Genomic DNA, 5,904 nt, shown 5'->3' on the forward strand with positions numbered 1-5,904 from the left:
CACATGTTACCGAGCTACTTTGGTTGCAATCCCGTTACAGCAGAGCTTACAGCACTAAAGACTGAGGCACGCGGAGCCCCAGGGCAAGGAATCCGTCCTGCCACTGCCTCCCTTTTCCCTCCTTCCTCCACAGGAAACGTGTTTGAGGCTGTGCTCAGAACAGAGTCTGCCCATTGGAGGTTCATGGTTGGAAGAGGAAGCCACACGAGGAGCACCAGCGAGCACCCCATGGCTCGGTGCCCCGCTTGCATTCGGGCCCTGAACTCCAGGGACCACCAGCCACACGGGGGGATCAGTGCAGGAACACAGAGCAGCCTCCAATACTCCGGCCGTTCCGGAGAGCCTTTGGGACCCCTCTGCAAAGCCCCGCTTATTCCCACCTCAAGTCTTTGGGCTCTCATCATCTTGCTCCAGAGCAAACCTGCAGCTGGGGACACCACAAACCAGTCAGGATCTGGAGACCTGGTGATCCAGTTTGCTGGCCCAGCTTCTACATCTTTGCTCGCTTCTCGCTGGTTCTGCACCCGTCCCGCAGCTCGGAGCGGCCTCCCGTTTCCACCCAAGGCAACGCAGCGACGTTTACCCCTCGCGGCAGCCGGTTCGCTTGTTCCCGCAGCCGAAAGGAACAGCGGCCTCCACGGGAGAGCTGCCGGACACGACAGGCGCAGGGAAGCTGGAGCAGCTTGGGGGCTCTCCAAGGCCAAGCTTACACAAGTTCCTGCAGCAGCGGAGCCCCAGGTTGCCCACGGCCGGATCACGGCGCGCGCCGGCACCTGGGGCACCCGCTCCAGCACCGAAGCCCCTTCATCCTCGCTCGCCCGGCCGCTCCCCGCAGCGCGACGGCCCTTGGCCAGGCAGGGAGCAGCCGGATCGCGCCATGGATGCTCCCTAACCAGCCCCAAGCAGCACAAGGCAGCTCCTCACGGCCACGCGCGCCGCCGCGCAGCCTTCCCATAACACCCCATGTATTATTTATGTCCTGATTAATTGCTAAACCAAATGTGAATTAACGGCAACTGCAGAGTCTGAAGAAAAACGCCAAACAAGGCTGGGAATGAGAGGCTCCCTCTGAAGCCCTTAGTTTTGAGGGGGAGTTAATAACAGAGGATTCATTCTGCTGGTTTGTTTTTTTTCCCCTCAAGGAAAATAGAAAAGAAAGGAAACAGGAAGGACTATTGCAAATAAAAACAGGTATGCTAGGAAAAAAAAACCTACCAATTTCAATCCACTGACAGACAAGGATCAAACCAATACTCAGGACACAGTGTCAGGGCCGGGCTCCAAACAGCCCAATCCCAGGGAGAATTTTGCCACCTATAACTAAAGATGTAATAAAGGAAACCAGGCAATGCTCACTTGAATACATTTACAGGAGCGGCAGAAGCAAACACAAGATATTTCAGGGAACGCATCTCATTTTCTTAGATGCTAAGAGAAAATGAGGGCGAGCTGCACGTTTGCTCGGAGAAGGAGGGACAGCAAGCGCAGGGGTGCAGAACCCCCCAAGTCCTTCAGCGTTGTCCCCAGCCCGGCGGGAAGCCGGGGCGAAGCAGCTCTTCCCTGTGCACGATGCTCTCCGGGCAGAGGCAGCCCTTCACTCCTGCTCAAACACAGTTTTAGCAGCGCAGCAGCCCCGTGATAACTGGCTTTTGGGGGCTGTGCAGCTCTCATTTTTCCTGTCCAGCTCTGCATTACTAACGTGACCTGTCAGAGGGACTTGAACAGAAAGAGCAGCATTAACGTGCACTTGCACTTTATTACATTGCTCGCATTGCTCATAAATCCCACCCTTTTCTCCTGCCCATCCAACCCGCTCAGCGTGTGCCGCAGTGGGGGCCACCTCGCACCCCGGCCTTGCGGGACACGCAGCACCAGGGCTCCCAGCGCTATATAAATAACCAGAACAAATGAGAAGTGATATCCCAAATAAATCACTTGGCAGGAAGGAGCCAGCCGCACATTCCCCAAGGCTGATCAAAATGGCACTGGTGGGCTGCTCTGTGACAGGGGAACGGGCAAAAGCAGCAAAACTAAGAGCACGGATGAGGTTATAGCACAGAAGCCGGGTCTGCCCAGGGCTCCTTTAAGCTTCTCCTTCCTTAGGATCCATGTGGTGACCAACTCGCAGACCCGTGGTCTAAAGACCCGACCTTTTCAAGCCATCTGGCCGCTTCTTGCACCGTTTTGGTTCCTGGTAAGGCGGCAGGGGACACGAGGTTCGCGCTGCGGGCCGGACGCTGCCCCTCGGGGACCCTCGCTGCACATTCCTGCCCCTGCCACGCTCGAGGACACGCAAAGACGACACCCGCTCGTCACGGACCGAGCCGCGGCTCAGCCACCAGCGGGGTGGCACGCGCAGAGGGCAGCACCCCGCGTGGCAGGCTCCCAGAGGAGAGGCATGAACAAAAGCCCGGGAATTCAGCGGGATTTACTGCAGCCTCACTGGTAACGGCACGGCCGGGGGCAGCAGGATATCTGCGGTTAGCCACGTGGCTTGTCACCCTTGTCACCGTCACTGCCCGCAGCAGTGTCCCCAGGGCGGCAGGGACACCGCAGGGACCGCGTGTGAAGCCACCAGCCTTCAATGTGTGTCTGTATGAGGTGAAGGACGAGCCCCCGCTCACCCTGCGCTACTGGGGGCTCCTTTGTGGGCAGCAGGAACCCATCGGGCATCTCCCCCGCTCAGCACAAGCGGAAACGGAGGGAGGTTTTGGTGACATACTGATCCATTTAAAGAGCCACTTATATGGCAACCCATTCCAGAAAAGAGTGGCCATTAATCCTGTGTGTGATATATGTCTGATGGGAAAAGGGAAAAAAAAAAAAAGAGGGAAGAGGGAAGAGGGGTAGCAGAGAAGTCCTGTCCTCTCTGAGCAGCCCATCAAGACGGGCCCGGACACTGAGCCGAGCAGAGCAGCAGGGCTACGAAGCACCCAGCCTGGCTAATGGGATGTGCCGCACGTGTGCCAAGCCGCACCGGAGACCAGGGCATCCTCAGCACCCCCAGCCTGGTTCCTGCAGGCAAGCTGGACTTCGAGAGCAAGTTACAGCTCAATTAGACCTGCAAATATTCAAGCGAAAACTGAATTTCCTCCTTCATAGCCCAGTGGAGGAGAATCGCAGAAGCATCAATAAATCATTATCCCCTCTCTCCTTGCTAATAACTCGAGCAAACAAAGGTTTTCCCCGGGGCCACCTGCCAATTTCCTCCCATCCCGCTGTGCGGACGGTGGCTCCGCACGTGACAAGGGCAGGGACGGGCCGCGGATGCTCCCGCGGCGCCAGGAACGTGTGCTGTCCCCGAGGCCAGGGACGCTGTCCAAGGCCACCCCCAAGGCAGGCCCCCGTGCACGGCCGAGCCGGGCTGGGGCCACCTCCAGCAGCACCTTCCCGCCGTGCTCATCCCCGCGCGGAGCCGCGGCCGCTCACACGAGTCGCACAGAAGGACGTGCTCGCCAGCCTGCAGCAATGACACCTCGCAGGAAGGCAGCTGCCACACGAGCGGGTTGGCAGGCCGGCGGCACGGCGGGGACGTGCTCCTCAGGGACCAAAGCAGCCCATTGACACAGGGCAGAGCTTCCCTGGCCTCCGCGGGGGGCTGCTGCCAGCAAACCGCAGCATTCCCCTGTTTTTAGTGCCGGGAGGCCTCCCCTCCCGCGGCGCCCGTCACCGCGGCCTCGCGGCGGCTCCGCGACAAAGCACAGAGCGCGGTTTGTCTCGGCGCACAGAGGGGCATTGAGGCAGCCGTGCCCACGGGCACAAGCCGCCCGTGTGTGTCCCCAGGCACCGCGCGGCTGCGGACCGACCCCCGCGGCAGCCCCGCACACAGCGGCGGCCGGGCACGGCCAGGGCCGCGGTGGCACCGGGAGCCAGCACCAGCTCCCTTCCCAGGGCACACACACGCCGGGTTTGGCTTTTTCCGCTTTGCCTTTGGAAATTCCGCTCCTTTCTCCTGGCCTTTCTGCAGCCCCTATCGGGATTTTTCGTCCCCGGGCTGTGGGCTGAGCGACATGCATTAAGGTGTGCTCGCCAGCGCGGAGATACCGTGCCCTGCAGCACCAGAGAGAGCGATAAAAACACCACTAGACAAAGAGCGAGCGGGCTGCTTGTGGAGCACAAGGGATGCGCAAGGCTGCAGAGCGGCGGCAGCCTCCCGTGCTCGGCAGGCAGCGAACAAAGACGCGCCGAGTGATCCTGACAAAGAGGCAGCCCCGGAGCCGCTCCGGCGCCCGCGGGGCCCGCACGCTCCTCGCGTGGCACCGGCTGCCGGCTCGGTGCTGACGGCACCCAAACACACCGCGCGCGTGGATGAAAACGACTGAAACTAAAACTAAAGGTAGTCCGGGGCGTTCATTAATGTAGAGACTATGAACCAGGATATATAAAGGAGGAAGGAAAGTGGCTGGAGTCTCATACAACCAATTATTCTGGAAATTTTCACCTATTAGGAATAAAAGTCACAAAAAAACAAACAAGGGAAACATCTTTGCAGGTCTTTGCATGGTCATCCTGAATCTTCCCCCTTCTCAGCAGGATTTAGGACAGCTCCTAGAACTCCTCACACTCAGTTACCACAAATCAAAAGTACATTAAGGATAACCAAAACCGCAGCTAACTGGAACCTCTCCGGGCAGGTGACAAGATGACCGTCTCGGGCAGTATTTGTTTCAATCAAATCAGCAAAGATGTGGCGTGAAACGGGCTCTGCAGACAAACTTGCTTGCTAAGTATTGGAAAGACAAGGACAAGAGATGGAGCCCAAGAGATGAACAAGTCTGTGAGACCACGCAAGCTCCTGCCTCCTCTTTTGGCATGCCTAGAAGGTTTATTTTTCTCTTCTAAGCTATTTTTATCGAAGAGACTGTAGCGTAATGCTGTGACATGAGAAGCAGGACTGAGAAATTCAAAATTCTGTGGCTCTCAAGAGAACTGCTCTCCCCACCTATACCCTGCAGCACGTGAGCACATTTTAGCACATCAGAACTGAATCAGTGAAGTTTTCAGAGGGGTCAAGCACAGAACATCGCCAATAAGTTAGCAATCCATCGACACACAAGGACAGATTCGAGGGAAGAGCACATGTTGAGCGAAGGGGACCTTCCTGCTCTGTCCTGCAGGCTGACACGGACCTGTGTCCAACGCAGAGCCACGCGCTCGAGAAAGATGCAGTATTTGGGATGCATCTCGCAGGGTCATCTGTGGTTTATCAGGCTTCAACACAGCTCCTACCGGCAGCACTGGCCATTTACGAGAGACAAATGGAGTTAAGAAACAGGAGGTAGGCTCAGGATGCGAGGGAACGGGGAATCTGTGGATTTGGGCCTGAACTACTTCAATCTGTCACACTGAAAACAAGTGCAGCTTTCGGGTATGTGCATCACAAACAGCCACGTGTCCCTATTAAAGCCCCTACTGAGAGAGAAGAACATCTATCCTCACGGGGCAAACGGAGGAAAGACATCAGCTAATTTTATTCCCGGGCAGATGTAAATTGCGCAGAACTGCAAGGCAGATGCAATCGGGCAGGAACTTGTCAGCCGCGGCCGGAACAGCCCTGGCGGCTCCTTCCTGCACAGGAACCTGCCTCTCATCAGCACGGGCGGACTTTGGGAGAGCTTCCCAAGGCCCCTCCGAACGCGGGCTGTGCAGGCACGAGGATCAAAGCCAGCTTGCTCGCCCCAGGACCAAGCAACACTCTGGCTAGAAAATAATTTTCTAGTATCCTGGACTCTATAGGCAGAGCAAAAGCTGTTTCTCTTGGCCTGAAGTGATGCGGCGCTTCCCCTCACCTCCCAAAATCAAAGGAAAGACAGCAGGATAGATTCGGATACCACATTAACTCACCCAGAAAACCCAATACTTCCATCTTAACGAAGATTTCTCCCATTAGTTTCACATCTTAGC

This window comes from Nothoprocta perdicaria, unplaced genomic scaffold (genome assembly GCF_003342845.1).
Source record: "Nothoprocta perdicaria isolate Ctin4 unplaced genomic scaffold, notPer1 scaffold_9, whole genome shotgun sequence".
NCBI classification, from domain to species: Eukaryota; Metazoa; Chordata; class Aves; order Tinamiformes; family Tinamidae; genus Nothoprocta; species Nothoprocta perdicaria.